Consider the following 16,333-nt stretch of genomic DNA (forward strand, 5'->3'; position numbering starts at 1 on the left):
CAGAAGACACACTGAGATTCCACTTCAAGTCTTATTTTAAAGTGATTAAAACTTGCTATATGGGTACTTGGTTTTTTTATAAGCACAATGAAAATGGAGTTATATTCTAATTTTATAATATAAAGACTTCAAGTTTTCAAAATTTGTGCTCAAAATGCAAAATGCAGTAGTGCTAGAATGACTTACCGTTGATGATTTGGCTTTCCACACTTCCCACTTGCTTCTAATAGCTAATACGTTTCCATATGCAGAACCCAAGTAATTGGGTAGTAATTGTAGTAATTTGGATAGGTAATCCAAAGCACTATGTGTGATTTTAACAATTTATTCTACTCTCACTTCATCCATATCCACGGCATTAAGATTGAACAGATCCAATATTTTAAATATGGGAAATGGGGGAGTTTTCAATGCCCCAAGCAAAAAGACAGTCCAAGTTCAAATAGAGATAACATAGAAATGTGCTTCAAGTATCCTGAATTTCTTCCAGGTAAAAAGGGAAAGCATTGTACTTGTGACTATCTAGTTATTTGAAGCTAAATCCTACAGTATATGAAAAATTGTTCTACAGTACATCCTTAATATTATCCTTGGAACGGTTCAATATAAATTCCTGAAGACAGTGCTCCAAATCTCCAAGTATATCCCAAATGCCATCCTCTGCGTGGAGGCTGGTTTACTTCAAGAACCTTGTGATTGCTAACAATTTTAATTTAAAAAAAAAAAGTTTAACTTTACCCAATGTCCCTGATTCCCTTCATAAATTCTGGCTAATTCCTATTAATCTGGAACCAGACCCTATTGGATAAACTCCCAACACCCTATTGCTAAAGATTTTCCTATCCATGAGTTCTGATCAAACTACAATACCTCTTAAACTAGAAATCCTGGATATGGAAAGGCAAAATTAGGTTAATTTAGCTGCTAACGGTACTAGGCCTTGGAGTTAGAATCTGAAGCAGTCTGCAGCCATCCATATATTTTACCATTTTGGAATTGCCTAACCTGGGAAGAATAGTCTCTCAGGCCTAAATTAACATCTTTCCATCTGCATCCGTGCCCTGGAAGCTCAGGGATAGTCAAAATGGTTGACCAAAATCGATAAATACAGTATAGTATAGCACCGGTATATAGAGATCTATATAATAAACTGTTATACTCCTGTTGGTAAACTTCCTTGGCTACCAAGGCTTCCTTATTTGTGGACAGGCAATCTACTAGATTCAAGCCCAACAGTCACAGCTAAGAGAAAGGAAGACTGGGGAGACAGATATATGTGAGGCTGCTACAGGGAAGAAAGATGGGGAGAAGAACAAATGGACTGGGCAGGCATATGGCAAATAAAAAAAGGAACAGTAATGGTATGCTGCACTTGAATTCAGGTATAATAGCAACAAATGGGAGGTGAGGGAAATCAGGCCGACACACTGGGAATGTGAAAGAGAAAGAAATTAGGAGCAGTATCATTTGTATCAGCCTTGTCCTCCTCATTTTGCACTGCTCTTCCAGATTCTTTCTCAGACAAAACTTGGAATCAAAATGATCCAGGTTTTGTTTTGGCTGGACCAAAACCAATCCAGAATTGTTTTCAGAATTCCAAGATAAAACATCATTTTTTTTCTACCGGTATTCCATAGACATCTGTATCTAAATGACACCAATATTGGGGTCAGAGGCTGTAATATGCAGCAATTAGAAGTTGTCACCAGCATTTATTTATTTATTTATTTATTTATTTATTAAATTTTTATACCGCCCTTCTCCTGAAGGACTCAGGGCGGTTCACAGCCAAATAAAACAACAATGAATAAATACAGAATAAAATCAATAATTAAAAAACTTATTAAATATAGCCCCAAATTAAAATGCATTTAGAACAATAAAACCCACTTTCAAATTTTAAAACCGAATCATACAAACTTCTAAAAATTCTATGCCAGTCCTGCGCGTATAAATAAATACGGCTTCAGCTTGCGGCGGAAGGTCCAAAGGTCGGGAAGTTGAAGTCCTGGGGGAAGTTCGTTCCAGAAGGTGGGAGCCCCCACAGAGAAGGCCCTTCCCCTGGGGGCCGCCAGCCGACATTGCTTGGCTGACGGTACCCTGAGGAGTCCCTCTCTGTGAGAACGCACAGGTCGGTGTGACTGCTGTGCTCGCTTTACTTGTGGAGTTTTTATGTTACTACTGGGTATAGTTCATTAATATGTTTTATTTACTATAATTTCTATGATACATCAATCAAACCAAGTTACAAGATAGAGGAAGCTCCAGCAAAACAGTAATATTGTATATAATCATAATCAAAATTTTCCACAAATTGTCAATTATGAGGCTGACCTAACTGAAGCTTCAGTGTTGCCACACTGAAGCTGATGGATAGGGAGGGAAGAATTGAGATAGAGAGGAACATATAGCCAAAACAACATATTTTCTCTTGGAAACCAAGGAGATTCTCACACCTGGTCAGAAGAAGGCACAGTGATGCCATTTGGCTGCCAACCCATTCTGTGATTGGACCATGTGGCTGATTGTTTTGAGAAATTATTTATTTATTGAATTTTATTGCTGCCTATTCGCACATGGAGACTCAAGGTGGCTTACAGAATATAAAACCTCATTTAAAACAATAAAACTAATAAAAAAGAATCAAATAAATTAATATAATAAAATATAATAAAATCACCCCCCACCCCGACGATCACACAAGCCATTTCATGGGCTCCATCCCACTTTGGGTTCCCCAGGCCTGCTGACAGAACCAGGTCTTCAGCGCCTTCTGGAAGAGTGTTAGAGTGGGGGCTATTCTAATCTCTGGGGGAAAATTGTGAAACTTTTAGTTTTAATTAGGTGAAAACCGCAGGAGACCTCAGAGTCAGTTTTCATTAGATATGTGCCAATATGATAATTCCAAATAAAAGTATTTTTTGAAGAATCTACATGCCTCGGAGTCTCGCTTGGTATGGATTTATTACTTGGAACCCAATACAAATCTTGCATAATTTCATAATTTTACTAGGTATTTTCTATTATTATATCATCTTTCCCAGAAGGTTCTCTGAAATAGCCAACTGTTTACGAGTGTCTTATGAGGGGAGGGGTCCAAATTACTATTGGACAAATTATTCCACAGGAAGAAAAGGACAATGCTTATTTTGAGCTTCCTTCCCTAGTGATTGGGATTCCTAGTGATTGGGATTCCCAAACATATCTGATTAGTGTAGATTGTTCAGATAGTCTTTGACATATGGCTAGTCACTTAGTGACCATTTGAAGTTATGACAGACCCCAAAAGGGATTTATGATGTAAATTTGAAGTTCTGACATCTACCCTCCAGTGAGGTGACCACATTTGGGGCATTTGGCAACTAGCCTGCATTTACAGCCATTTGCAATGTTTCATGGTCACATGTTTAGCTGGAAATCAGTTTTGCTGGTGCACACACCATTTTGCTGGAGCACACCACCATAGCGAATATGTTCACTTAATGATTGTGGTGTTCGCTTAATGACCACTGAAAAAAAGGTAATAAAATCAGGTGTGGTGATGTCTGACCCACTATATGACCATAACTAATGGCCAAAATTGTGGGCTCAAGTATAGTCATAATTTGAGGACCACCTGTCTTTGGAATGTACAGCATCAAAGATAGCCATGTTCCAAGCCATATAGATATTAACCAGCACCTTGAATTGCATCCAGAAATAAACTGGTAGACAAGTACAGCTTACATTAAATAGGGATTAAAAGGTTGTACGTGGTTTAATCCATTAGTAACAGGAAATCATATTTTGTACCATCTGAAATTTCTAGGTGGCCTCGTATACAATGTGCTGCAGTAGGTCAATTAAGAAATATCAAAAACATGAGTGACTGTAATCAAAATCCCCATTCCTTTGCACAATCATTGACTGACATTGCGCGGGTAGGAAGGAATGAAACCATAACTGAACAGAATCACAGCAATTTGGAAGGTTGATAATATTGAAAACTGAAGGATTCAATAGTATGAGGAGAATCATGTTCCTTATCACCAAATTCTATAAGAGGGCACCCGTGAGACCAAACAATATGATTTTTATCACATGCCTAGGTTTCCTGGCACAAAAGTCTTTATATAATCCATTTCCTTCAGAATTGTTTGTAGCTACCATACCACCTTTTAAACAACTTTCTCTAGAAAAGAAAATCTGGAGACTGGACAACAATCATTTAATAAAGCCAGGTGCAAAAATGGCCTCTTAAAGATGGGCAAATAAGTTCTTCTTTTAAAAGTAATACTTGGCTTAGTGTTTCCTTCCCACCTCAACGAAGAAAAGTGGAGAGCAGTACAAGCAGTGATAGCAAGAGGGTAAAGCTAATGTGATGGTAATAGTCTAATTATCTGCATATTGAGTTAAGATTAGGAAGCTAGAATTGGGGAGTGATCATACATGCCAATCTCTTTTCTCCTGTAACAGCTCATCCTCAGTTCCTCCCATACCTCCCTCAGCTACTCAGTAATAATCCATTACTGCTTTCCACACTTTCCTACATTCATCTAACAAAACACCCTCAATTTTACTTCTTTTATAGCCCACACTTCTAACCCTCCTTTCCATTGAATTTTCATCTCATTCCAAAGTTGGGAGCCTTCCCTGTTCTCTCACTTTGAGCTGGAGCCTTTCTTCTCCATTCCTCATCTCCCACCAAAGAAATGAAACTGTCCTTTCCATCGCTTTGTCATTCCTCCAATGTTCCCTTTACTAGGTCCCTTTACTTACTTACACCAAGCTATAATCCTTGAATAAAATCAGGCGGAATGGAGTCCATTCACCTACCTATGCATCTGGTACTCAATTAATTCCTAGTCACAATTTTTCATTTCTTGTTTCTTTTATTGTTCTTTGTCTTCCTGCAGCACTTTATTAAATTTATATGCCGCCCATCTCATTGTCAAGATGTGCTGTTTGTCATTTCCACTACTGCTCATGCAGGCTTCCACTTTTCCTCATGATGGATGCCAACTAATCTCCACCCACAAATACACTTATCTTTGGACACAGCAGTCACTGCCACTGAAATCCCAATTTGTGGCCTCTCGAATTAGTGCTACCAGTCCAGTTTGCAAAAAATGATAACATTTCCAGGGCATGTACCTGCCTTCTTCCTGTCAGCTTGACAGAACAGGTATGCATGTTATTGATTATTCACTCTCTGGACTTGTTGCTGGCCCTACTCTTATAATATAATATATATAATATAACAACAGAGTTGGAAGGGACCTTGGAGGCCTTCTAGTCCAACCCCCTGCCCAGGCAGGAAACCCTACACCATCTCAGTCAGATGGTTATCCAACATTTTCTTAAAAATTTCCAGTGTTGGAGCATTCACAACTTCTAAAGGCAAGTCGTTCCACTTATTAGTTCTGTCAGGAAATTTCTCCTTAGTTCTAAGTTGTTTCTTTCCTGATCAGTTTCCACCCATTGCTTCTTGTTCTACCCTCAGGTGCTTTGGAGAACACCTGACTCCCTCTTCTTTGTGGCAACCCCTGAGATATTGGAACACTGCTATCATGTCTCCCCATGTCCTTCTTTTTATTAAACTAGACATACCCAGTTCCTGCAACCGTTCTTCATATGTTTTAGCCTTATGTCTGCAGATATTCCTAATGCTAATAGAAACTCCTTAAATCCAAACATTAAAGTTCTCTAAATATTTAACATAAAATATATTATATTGGACAGGAAAAGAAAGAAGTACAATGAATATCCATTCCTGGCATTCACAAAAAAAAAGGCTTGAATGAAACAACAGGTTTTCATGAACACATCTAGAATGTCAGAGGAAAAACAGAAGAGAACACAAAACTTAAACTGATAACCCATCAAAATCTCAAATTCAGTAATCTTTTAGAAAAATATCTAAAACCTATCCTGTATATACCATTGTTTTTCAAAACAGGATGTCCACGTTGAGGCCATCTGTTGCCTGAGGATGTAAAGCTGTTTTCATCTTAAATTGCTTCTCTAAACATGCATATTCAAAAACATGTCCCATTGTAGCCAGTGATACATATACACATATCACTACGTCACTGTATTAATACAGATTAGTGTTACTGTAAAATTTTACAAGAAGTTTGTGTTGCATTGATCCTGAAAGGCTTGGGCAATTTGTTTATAACTTTTAACCTCTTACCAAAGACAAGTAATTTGTTTTGTAACTTTTGACCTATAAAACAAGCTCTTTTAAATTATACTTAAAAGAAGGACTTTCTGGGAATCACAGGTAAGTTTTCAAAAATAGTCTGTCAAGCTGAACAGATTTATTACAGTAGATTAATAAATTATGAAACATTGTCATACAGTTTCCATATATTGTGTTTCTTTTTCATGTTGTGTTTTGTCTTTAAATGAAAAATGAAAAAAACCAGAGTATCATAATTTTGTTAATTTTAAAATATTTAGTTTCATTAAATTTTTATCTCATCTTTATTACTTTATAAAGAAGTCAAGATGGTGTACATACATAATACTCCTTTCCTTTCCTTTCCTTCCAGCATGAACAACCCTGTGAAGAAGACTGGTTTGAGAGTGTGTGACTGACCCAAAGTCATCCAGCTGCTTTTTCATGCCTAAGGTGGAACTACAACTCAAGGGTCTTGTAGTTTCTAGACCAGCATCTTAGCTACCACCACAAACTGGCATGTATGCATTCAGTTACCGGTAATTTGATTTTGTTAAAATCCACATGCAAAAGCAAACATCAATGTCAGAATAATAACAAGGAAATATATTTTGTCAACATGTTTGCTGAAAAATCTTTATATTGGCCAATTGTTTTGTGGGCTTGATGTTGGATGTAATCATTAAATTCTTCAATGGCTATCTGAGGGACAAAAATTAGGAGGCCTTATCACAGATCTGTTATAGATACTTATTTTTTTTGGACACATAGGATGAGATCTCTAGCAGAATTTCTCCCGGACTGAAATGAATTCCTTTTAGAGTTGCTGTAACTCTCCATTTAGTCTACCCTCAAGAAATGTATCAAGATACATCTTTTTTATTTACTTTTTTGAACAATTTTCATGTGTTCCTATATGGTATTATTTTACGTTTGTGTTGTTACTTTGATTAAATGCAATTACATATAGTTATTGTTTTTGTAATGTTTCTTGAGCTTTTAATGAGTTATTTATATGGTATCAATTTGTGTTATTACTTTAATTAAATGCAGTTAAACACAGTTGTTTTGTTATGTTTCTTGAATTTTGGTTCCAAGGTAAAAAGATAGAATACAAATTTAAATAATAATAGTTAGACCTACACACATGTAGGTCTGAAGGAACTTATTCTCTGCTTTCTAACAAACATAGCCCTCGGTTAATAGCAATAGCACTCAGACTTATATACCGCTTCACTTAGTGCTTTACAGAGTCAGCATATTGCCCCCAACAATCTGGGTCCTCAGGTTACCGACCTCAAAAGGATGGAATTATGGGAATTGGGGCTGGAATTTCCATAGTTAAAAAGATGTAGTCATTTGTGATCTTTTTCCAGCTTTCTCACTGGAAAGCTTGCTTGTAGGGAGTCAGCAAAGAAGGTTGCAAATGGTGATCACGTAACCTCAGGACACTGTGAAGAGCAGAAATGGTTGTAGGTTTCACTCATTCAGGGGTGTTGAAAGTTTGAATACACACTGAAAAAGTGGTCATTAAGTAAAGACTACCTGCACTGACATTTGTAAAAATATTCAAAGGCAGCCTTCTAAATAACACAAGAATTAGCATAATGCGTCCACATTGTGCATTAATTTATGTTTCTTTTACATGGATTATTGAAAAAGCTATAGGCACTAGATCCATACATTACATTAAGTCTACAGACCAGATTTTATAAATCATAGTATCTAGAGTCATACAATGGCACTTGGACAAATCCAAACAAGCTACATTATGATTTAAACACAATTTGTGAATCTAATCAGTATTACAACATATGGATAGCTATTGAAATTGTGGCAAGTAGTATTACAACAAAGGAGACAAAAACAGTTCACATTACATATATATCAATAAGCAAAAGTGGATTTAGAAGTACAACCACCTTTCAAATAGATTTATTTACTTTGATATGTATTTATTTTTGGGGCTCTTAGGCTGCTTTAACCATAGACTGTGACCGTATACATACCTGATACAGCAATCAAATTAAAACAATGCATATAGTAAAAAAAACAAAATATCTCTGTACTGTCAACAAATATTTCGCATATAGATATCCCTTTGGCGAGAAGAGTAAGTTAACATATCAAGTCCCAAATGCCAGGCATTTACAACTTCTTGAAAACTCTGGACCACAGGGACACATCAAATTTCATAGCCTGTACAAATCAAGTATTATATCCATGGTCCCATAAGCTTCTTATTCCTAGATTTTCTGTTTTATTTATGTTATTGTTTAGCTTATTAGCTTTATCCAATCCATTATTACTTATCTAAAGACTGTTTTTACTGTTTTTAGCATCAACTACATAATATTATGAAACAATGTATTAGATAGTCATAAATTTTATGTAATTCCTGTGGCTATTTCATAATCTATTTTAAGTAATACCTGTATTGGAAATCTCACAAAACTCAAGAAGACTAATAACAGCAACTGAAGAAAAGTTTCTCAAATTAGGAAGAGCAAACACTCAAAATTATATGAGAAGTCTGAACTGCTTTTGGTGACATAAACTTCTGTTAGAGTTTTATTCTGTTCATCTTTCATCAAATGTATTTTAAAGTTTCCCAGGTTTTTTATGACATAAAATCCACAAATACAATACACCACTATACTTATTTATTTATCCAATTTATTGCCCACCCATGTTACCACAGGGTAACTCTGGGCAGCTTATATTAATGTAATATTGTATTATTGTACGGTAATGTTAACAGTAAGAAAAGTTGGTATTTCAAATAGAATTTTTTGCACAATTTCTTAAAAGCATCTTTCCATGTCGGAATAATTGTATATTGTGTCACCATGAAAACATCAAAGTGAGCAGTTTTAGATTTTTTTGTCCCTAATCAAACTTTAATTTAATTAATATTATTCTTAGGGAGTAATGCTACACTCTTACAGCCTATGACCTTAATTCCTAAGTTATTTTGGTCATTCTTTTTGGCATTTTCTCCAGTTCTATAATATTATTTTTGAGGTTAGTGAACTGATCTGTATATACTACTCCAAGAACAGCTGCACAATAAATTTGTATACAGGGACGACAATACAAGCAGCTTCTTTTTTTACCCTTTTTTCAAGAAACCAAACATGAAATGTACTGTTGAACAGCAGTTATAGTTTCTAATTAAACTATGTACCAGAACCTCATTACTCCTTTCCTGGTCAGTCATTGACAAATCAGATCCTATCTGTATTTATTTAAATTAGGAAAAGGTGCGCGTGTCCTTAACATATGCCTTCTCTAAATTCTGAAAGATCTTTTTGAGGCTGCTTGAATTATCTTTCACTTTTAGCTATTTTAAATAATGTGTCATATTGCCAGAAAACCCATTCATTCATGAATTTGAAAACACAGGAGACAGTTACTATTTTTGTCAACTAGGGAGAATTTTTCATTCTTTGATTTCCTTTATTAATCAGGAATTAATCTGCATGTATTTATTTTTGGGGCTCTTAGGCTGCTTTAACCATAGACTGTGACCGTATACATACCTGATACAGCAATCAAATTAAAACAATGCATATAGTAAAAAAAACAAAATATCTCTGTACTGTCAACAAATATTTCACATATAGATATCCCTTTGGCGAGAAGAGTAAGTTAACATATCAAGTCCCAAATGCCAGGCATTTACAACTTCTTGAAAACTCTGGACCACAGGGACACATCAAATTTCATAGCCTGTACAAATCAAGTATTATATCCATGGTCCCGTAAGCTTCTTATTCCTAGATTTTCTGTTTTATTTATGTTATTGTTTAGCTTATTAGCTTTATCCAATCCATTATTACTTATCTAAAGACTGTTTTTACTGTTTTTAGCATCAACTACATAATATTATGAAACAATGTATTAGATAGTCATAAATTTTATGTAATTCATGTGGCTATTTCATAATCTATTTTAAGCAATACCTGTATTGGAAATCTCACAAAACTCAAGAAGACTAATAACAGCAACTGAAGAAAAGTTTCTCAAATTAGGAAGAGCAAACACTCAAAATTATATGAGAAGTCTGAACTGCTTTTGGTGACATAAACTTCTGTTAGAGTTTTATTCTGTTCATCTTTCATCAAATGTATTTTAAAGTTTCCCAGGTTTTTTATGACATAAAATCCACAAATACAATACACCACTATACTTATTTATTTATCCAATTTATTGCCCACCCATGTTACCACAGGGTAACTCTGGGCAGCTTATATTAATGTAATATTGTATTATTGTACGGTAATGTTAACAGTAAGAAAAGTTGGTATTTCAAATAGAATTTTTTGCACAATTTCTTAAAAGCATCTTTCCATGTCGGAATAATTGTATATTGTGTCACCATGAAAACATCAAAGTGAGCAGTTTTAGATTTTTTTGTCCCTAATCAAACTTTAATTTAATTAATATTATTCTTAGGGAGTAATGCTACACTCTTACAGCCTATGACCTTAATTCCTAAGTTATTTTGGTCATTCTTTTTGGCATTTTCTCCAGTTCTATAATATTATTTTTGAGGTTAGTGAACTGATCTGTATATACTACTCCAAGAACAGCTGCACAATAAATTTGTATACAGGGACGACAATACAAGCAGCTTCTTTTTTTACCCTTTTTTCAAGAAACCAAACATGAAATGTACTGTTGAACAGCAGTTATAGTTTCTAATTAAACTATGTACCAGAACCTCATTACTCCTTTCCTGGTCAGTCATTGACAAATCAGATCCTATCTGTATTTATTTAAATTAGGAAAAGGTGCGCGTGTCCTTAACATATGCCTTCTCTAAATTCTGAAAGATCTTTTTGAGGCTGCTTGAATTATCTTTCACTTTTAGCTATTTTAAATAATGTGTCATATTGCCAGAAAACCCATTCATTCATGAATTTGAAAACACAGGAGACAGTTACTATTTTTGTCAACTAGGGAGAATTTTTCATTCTTTGATTTCCTTTATTAATCAGGAATTAATCTGCATGTATTTTATTTATTATATACAATTCTATGACCACTATGTATTTGTACTGTGATATTTTTGATGTCAAAATAATTAAAATTGCATAATCTTTTACTTCAGACTTAAATCTTCCTATCTGTTTTTGAGAAGAAAGTAAAAAAAAATTATAATACAAATTGAAAACAATAAAAAATGTAAGGGAGATAAACCTGATTCAATGATATTGTACTGTATATCTTAAATTATATTAATTATATTTTCTAGACACTGAAATAAAAGACACCTCTTAACCTCTCACAAAGGAATAGATTCCAGAATGTGAAAATTCTAATTAGATCTGTTTACTACTGCTTTTTCGTTTAGCTGGCCATTGGGTGATTTTAGTTAGAAAAACATCTCTGACTAGCTTCTGTTAATCCTTATCCAAGAGTCAATACTATCCATCCAAAGATGGAAAACAGAAATTGGCAACCTACAATCCATATTTGGTTCTTGACTTAAAAATAATCTAACTATTTAGTTTCTGCAGCCATGTATCTCAACAAGTGACTCTAAGCATCCTACATCACAGATATATATCCCACCTGCTTTGGTTTTCTGTTTTACTTTTTTAAAAAAACATTGAAAACAACAGTATAATCAGTTTGCATAGCAGGATTATTGAAGAAGAAAGCAAGAAGTAACTCAGGGAATTTAGAAGATATTACCACCCAAGTGCTACCTATGGCTCCTAATCCTCCCTTAGAGATTTATTTAATGTGTTAGATGCATTACTTATTTCAGAATAATTGTTAAGGATTACAAAAGAAAGGGAAAAATATCCACAATTTTGTTTGCAAGATCAAGTTTTTTAAAGCAGCAGTTGTAGATTGGAAAGTTATAAATAATCAATCATCATCAAATAATCATCAAATAAGTAAATAAATAGAGGCTTACTTTTAAAGTTATCTTCCTAGATCCATTTAGATTCCCTATTCATAAATCTGCAAAACTATAAAATTATTTTTCTTATCAATCCTTTTTGTCTTCTTAGTAAGAATGGCATAAACCCTCAGGTGGAATGGAATGTGGCTTCCAACTTTTTCAGGACAAATTGACCTATTTAATGTTATTTTAGAATAAGAAATAGAGTTAATAAATGAATACATATAAAAGGGAAGACCAAAAATACCAACATACAATGTCTTTCTGTCTATCTAGATTCTCCCCCCCCCCCCCGAAAAACAACAACAACAGTTAACTGTGAATTTGGAGGGGAGGGAATGCCATCTTAAATTTACTAAGAATAACAGAGGGCAATGTTGAAAACAAGGGACTGGCTTGAGGTATAAATGGCTACCTGCTAAAAAGCATGGATACCTTTGAAAGTGAACTGGAAAATCAGCTGTTTCTTGAAACAAGCATTTGCCTGGTGAATGTAACCTTTTTGTTATACTTTTGTTTTTGTTATTGTCTCCATTTTATTTCCTTTACCTTTAAAAAATTACCTCTTTACCTTAAAATAATTACCTTTTTTCTTACCTTCCATTCATCTGGCTTTACTCCTAATTTTCTTTTTCCATTCGTGTTCTATATAGAAATCTACAGAGGAAAGAATGAGCAATTTATTTATACATATCCCAATGGAAACAAAGACATTTCAAGATACTACTTTCAAGTAAAGTCTTGTGACATCTTATTGACTAATATTACACCACACATCTTCATAGATTATAGTCCACCTCACCAGACACTTGTTCTGATAGTTATCAACGTATTAAAGAAATATGAATCTTTAAAATAAAACAGCTGATTTACATATTAACCAGTTATAATACATTTGTTACAGCACTTGGTTGCAGAAAAATTTGTATCTGTATAAATTGTTTTTATTCAGTAGTTGTATTAATTCCAATTTTCTCTCTAAGGAGCAAGTAGACCATTTTGGAGAAATGTTTACATTCACCTAGTAGGGGAAAAGTCCCACTGAAATTATTAGAAGCTGTCATTAATCACATATGGGATTGTATTGGTATTTTACAAGAATTAGCTTATTGTAATTTAATCCTGTTTTAAAATCTTACAGTTTCCTGGGTTCTCACCTGATATCTTAACCATTATACCAAACTGGGCCTTACATACAGGTAATCCTTAATTTACAACTATTCATTTAGTGATCATTCAAAGTTACAACAGCACTGAAAAAATGGCTGGTTCTTACACTTACAACATTCACAGCATCCCCAAGTGATCAAAATTTGGACACTTGGCAACTGGCATATATTTACAATGGGTGCAGCATCCTGGGGTCATGTGACCTTCATTTGAAACCTTCCCAGAAGCTTCCAGCAAGCGAAATCAACTGGGGAACTGGATACACTTAACAACTTCATGCTTTACTTAATAATCACAGTGATTTGTTTAACAATGACAAAAAAATTGTAAAATTGCTTAAGACTCAATTAACAACTGCCTTAGAAATGGAAATTCTGGTCCCAAATATGGTTGTAAATCAAGGACCAACTGTAATGATAAAACAATTCCAGATAAATAACAAAAATACTACTCTGTCGTATTTTAGTTGGACAGATCCAAACTAAGACTATAATTGTATATTTATGCTAAACTCAGTGGCACTTCTAAATAAATGATGTCATGTCAGCAAATCTGGAAACATCAGAATCCACTAAATTACAGATTGATTACTTAATATCTTTTCTAGACGACCTAGTGAATTACTACTGAAATAGATGAATAAAGACAGAAATTATCAAGGACAAACAGGAAGTTTTCTTAACAAAGAATCAATATAATTTTTGTATACATACTTACAGTCAGAATTGGGATCAGAATGTCTATTGCTAAGTGCAGTTGTTAAGTGAGTCACATCCAATTTTACAACTTTTTGCTGCAGTTGTTAAGTAAATCATTGTAGTTAAGTGAATCATGTCATTATTAAATTAATCAGGTTTCCCTCATTGACTTTGCTCTTCAGAAGCACCAGGGAAAGTTAGAATGGCAATCACATGACTCCTGGAAGATGCAATTGTAAATACAAACTGAGTTTCCCAGAGTCCAAATTTTGATCACACGACCATGGGAACACTGTGACCATCATAAGTACAGTTGTTAAACAAATGGATGTGAGTTGAGGGCAAATATAAGTCCTTTCACAATTCAAAACCTCAAACATTCTTTAATGGGATTCACATGATACTCTTAAGACATTGACTATGGTTTATAAACCAATATCTGTAGTTACCCAATATATAAAGCTAAAAACCAAACAAATTACATTTTGGCTTAGCACAACACATGAATTGGGATACAGAAATAAGCAATGAGATGACTAAGTTTGCAAACAACATCAGCTTATTAAGAATTACTAAAAAAAAGAATTTGTGAAAGAATAAATATTAAAATGCCAAGCATGGTTTAGAATAAACAAACGTAAAGCGAGCATATTAGAGCAAAATTCTGACTTCACATACATACTGAAGTAAGAATAACTAACCATGAAAGGGATCTTGAGTTTATGGCAGATAGATCAATAAAAAATGTTGCTTTACTTGTGCTCCTGCTGTGAAAAAGATAGAATACAAGTGCTTGGAGGTAATTGTGAATTAAAACTGAATTTGTCAATATTATAATACTTTTCTACAAATCTATAATACATCCACACCTGGAATATATCTACAAGTTTGCTAGAAGTAGCACAAAAAGGATACCATATAACTGAAGAAGTTGCAAGTTGTCCAAGAAATTGGAACAATTACCCTGTGACAATTTGACAATTAGGCATCCTTGCAATCCTGTAAATATTTTCTCCTCACAATTCAAACTCTAAATTTTAAAGTTGAAAGCCCTAATAGCTTAGATGCTGTAAGCTTGATAATCTATCTTGATATGAATCTATCTATCTTGATATGAAGCTGTCTACGCATTAACAGTAGCAGGAGAGGCCCTCTTGAAAATACCTTCACTTCTTGTACACTTAAAGTAAAACCTTTATACAGGTCCCAAGTTGTAGAACATACCGGTAACTCTTTTTCAGTCTGTTTTTCTAATTTCAAAAAAAGCAACTGGATCATTTTCTTCAGTGAGAGCTTTGCAGTTGCAATTCAGTTTGATAATGACAGTTTTGTAGTGCCAGTGCCTTCACTTCTGAGTATCTAAAAAAAAGGATATATACATACAGTTTCATGGAGATCTTAATTACAATGTGAAATTTTGTGTTTACATGGGCAAAAACTTTAAAACGAAGTACAAAGAAATTCATGGAGGATAAAGATTCCCAGTTGCAGAACAGACTAGTATACATGCTGTTAGCCTTGTTTGCTACATGCCCCTTTGCCCAAACAACTACTTTTAAGAGTTTACTGTTCTTAAGAATGACTGACTAGACCTTATACATTTAAGATTCCCAAACTCTGTGTCTGCCAAAAAGCCCTTTAACTGAACATCCAACTTTTTAATGAAGAATTCATGCACAAGTCTTAAACATAAGGAATGCATAAAGCCTAGCCCCAAAGAGAGTAAAGGGCTCAGTTTTAAATCACGTTATTTAAAATTCACTTGTTTGTTTAAGATAATTTGTTTGTCTAGTTCTTAACAAAATTACATAAAATCCCAAGCAGATAAAACCATATTTAGGAATGTAGAATACCTCCGTTTCCTCTCGGCAAACATATGGAATGAAACAGTTTTGATACAACAAAATGGCAATGAAAGAAACCCCAAAGCAAAAGTTTAGACGAAGATACCTCGGGAGTTCCTTTGCAGTAGATCATCCCCCTCGGAGGCTCAATAGGATTTATTTTTAAAGAACTGCATCTAGAACTATAGCCTCAAAGAAGCATACAGTATTTAGTAAGGGAACTCCTCCTCTCTGAAGGAATGAACCTGGAACCATGGCTTAATTCGAGAGTCTTAAATTTCCCACGCCAAAACTAAGAAGGGGGGAATTTATTTATTTATTTTTATAAAATCCCACAGAATAACTTTCGCATTAGTGGCCTCTTTACTTCCCCGCGTCCTCGGTGAGCGTTTACCAAGGAAAAATAAAATTCAAACCGCCGTATCTTCCAGACAGAGGCCCTTTCCCTCCTCTTTCCCCGCCCCCCACCCCGCTTGCCGCATATGCTCGGAAGAGGAGGCGGGGCAGTTCGGGGCGAGGACTCTTTTTTCGCGGGGGA

At 34.6% G+C, this 16,333-nt stretch overlaps 1 long non-coding RNA gene across 3 annotated transcripts; it reads right to left on the bottom strand.

Moving 5' to 3' along the window:
• Window positions 1-6,394: 6,394 nt before the first annotated feature.
• Window positions 6,395-16,319, bottom strand: LOC131199268 (uncharacterized). 3 transcript variants are annotated; one of them, XR_009155312.1, is made up of 6 exons: window positions 15,902-16,319; window positions 15,176-15,310; window positions 14,653-14,718; window positions 12,669-12,740; window positions 12,096-12,257; window positions 6,395-7,614 (listed from the first exon to the last, which is right to left on the bottom strand). It is a non-coding gene; the product is annotated as an uncharacterized LOC131199268 (long non-coding RNA). The 3 variants fall into 3 exon arrangements; XR_009155311.1 differs by having other exon boundaries at window positions 12,681-12,740; window positions 15,805-16,319; XR_009155310.1 differs by having other exon boundaries at window positions 12,681-12,740; window positions 15,902-16,310.
• Window positions 16,320-16,333: the final 14 nt, after the last annotated feature.

This window comes from Ahaetulla prasina, chromosome 5 (genome assembly GCF_028640845.1).
Source record: "Ahaetulla prasina isolate Xishuangbanna chromosome 5, ASM2864084v1, whole genome shotgun sequence".
In the NCBI taxonomy this organism is placed as follows: domain Eukaryota; kingdom Metazoa; phylum Chordata; class Lepidosauria; order Squamata; family Colubridae; genus Ahaetulla; species Ahaetulla prasina.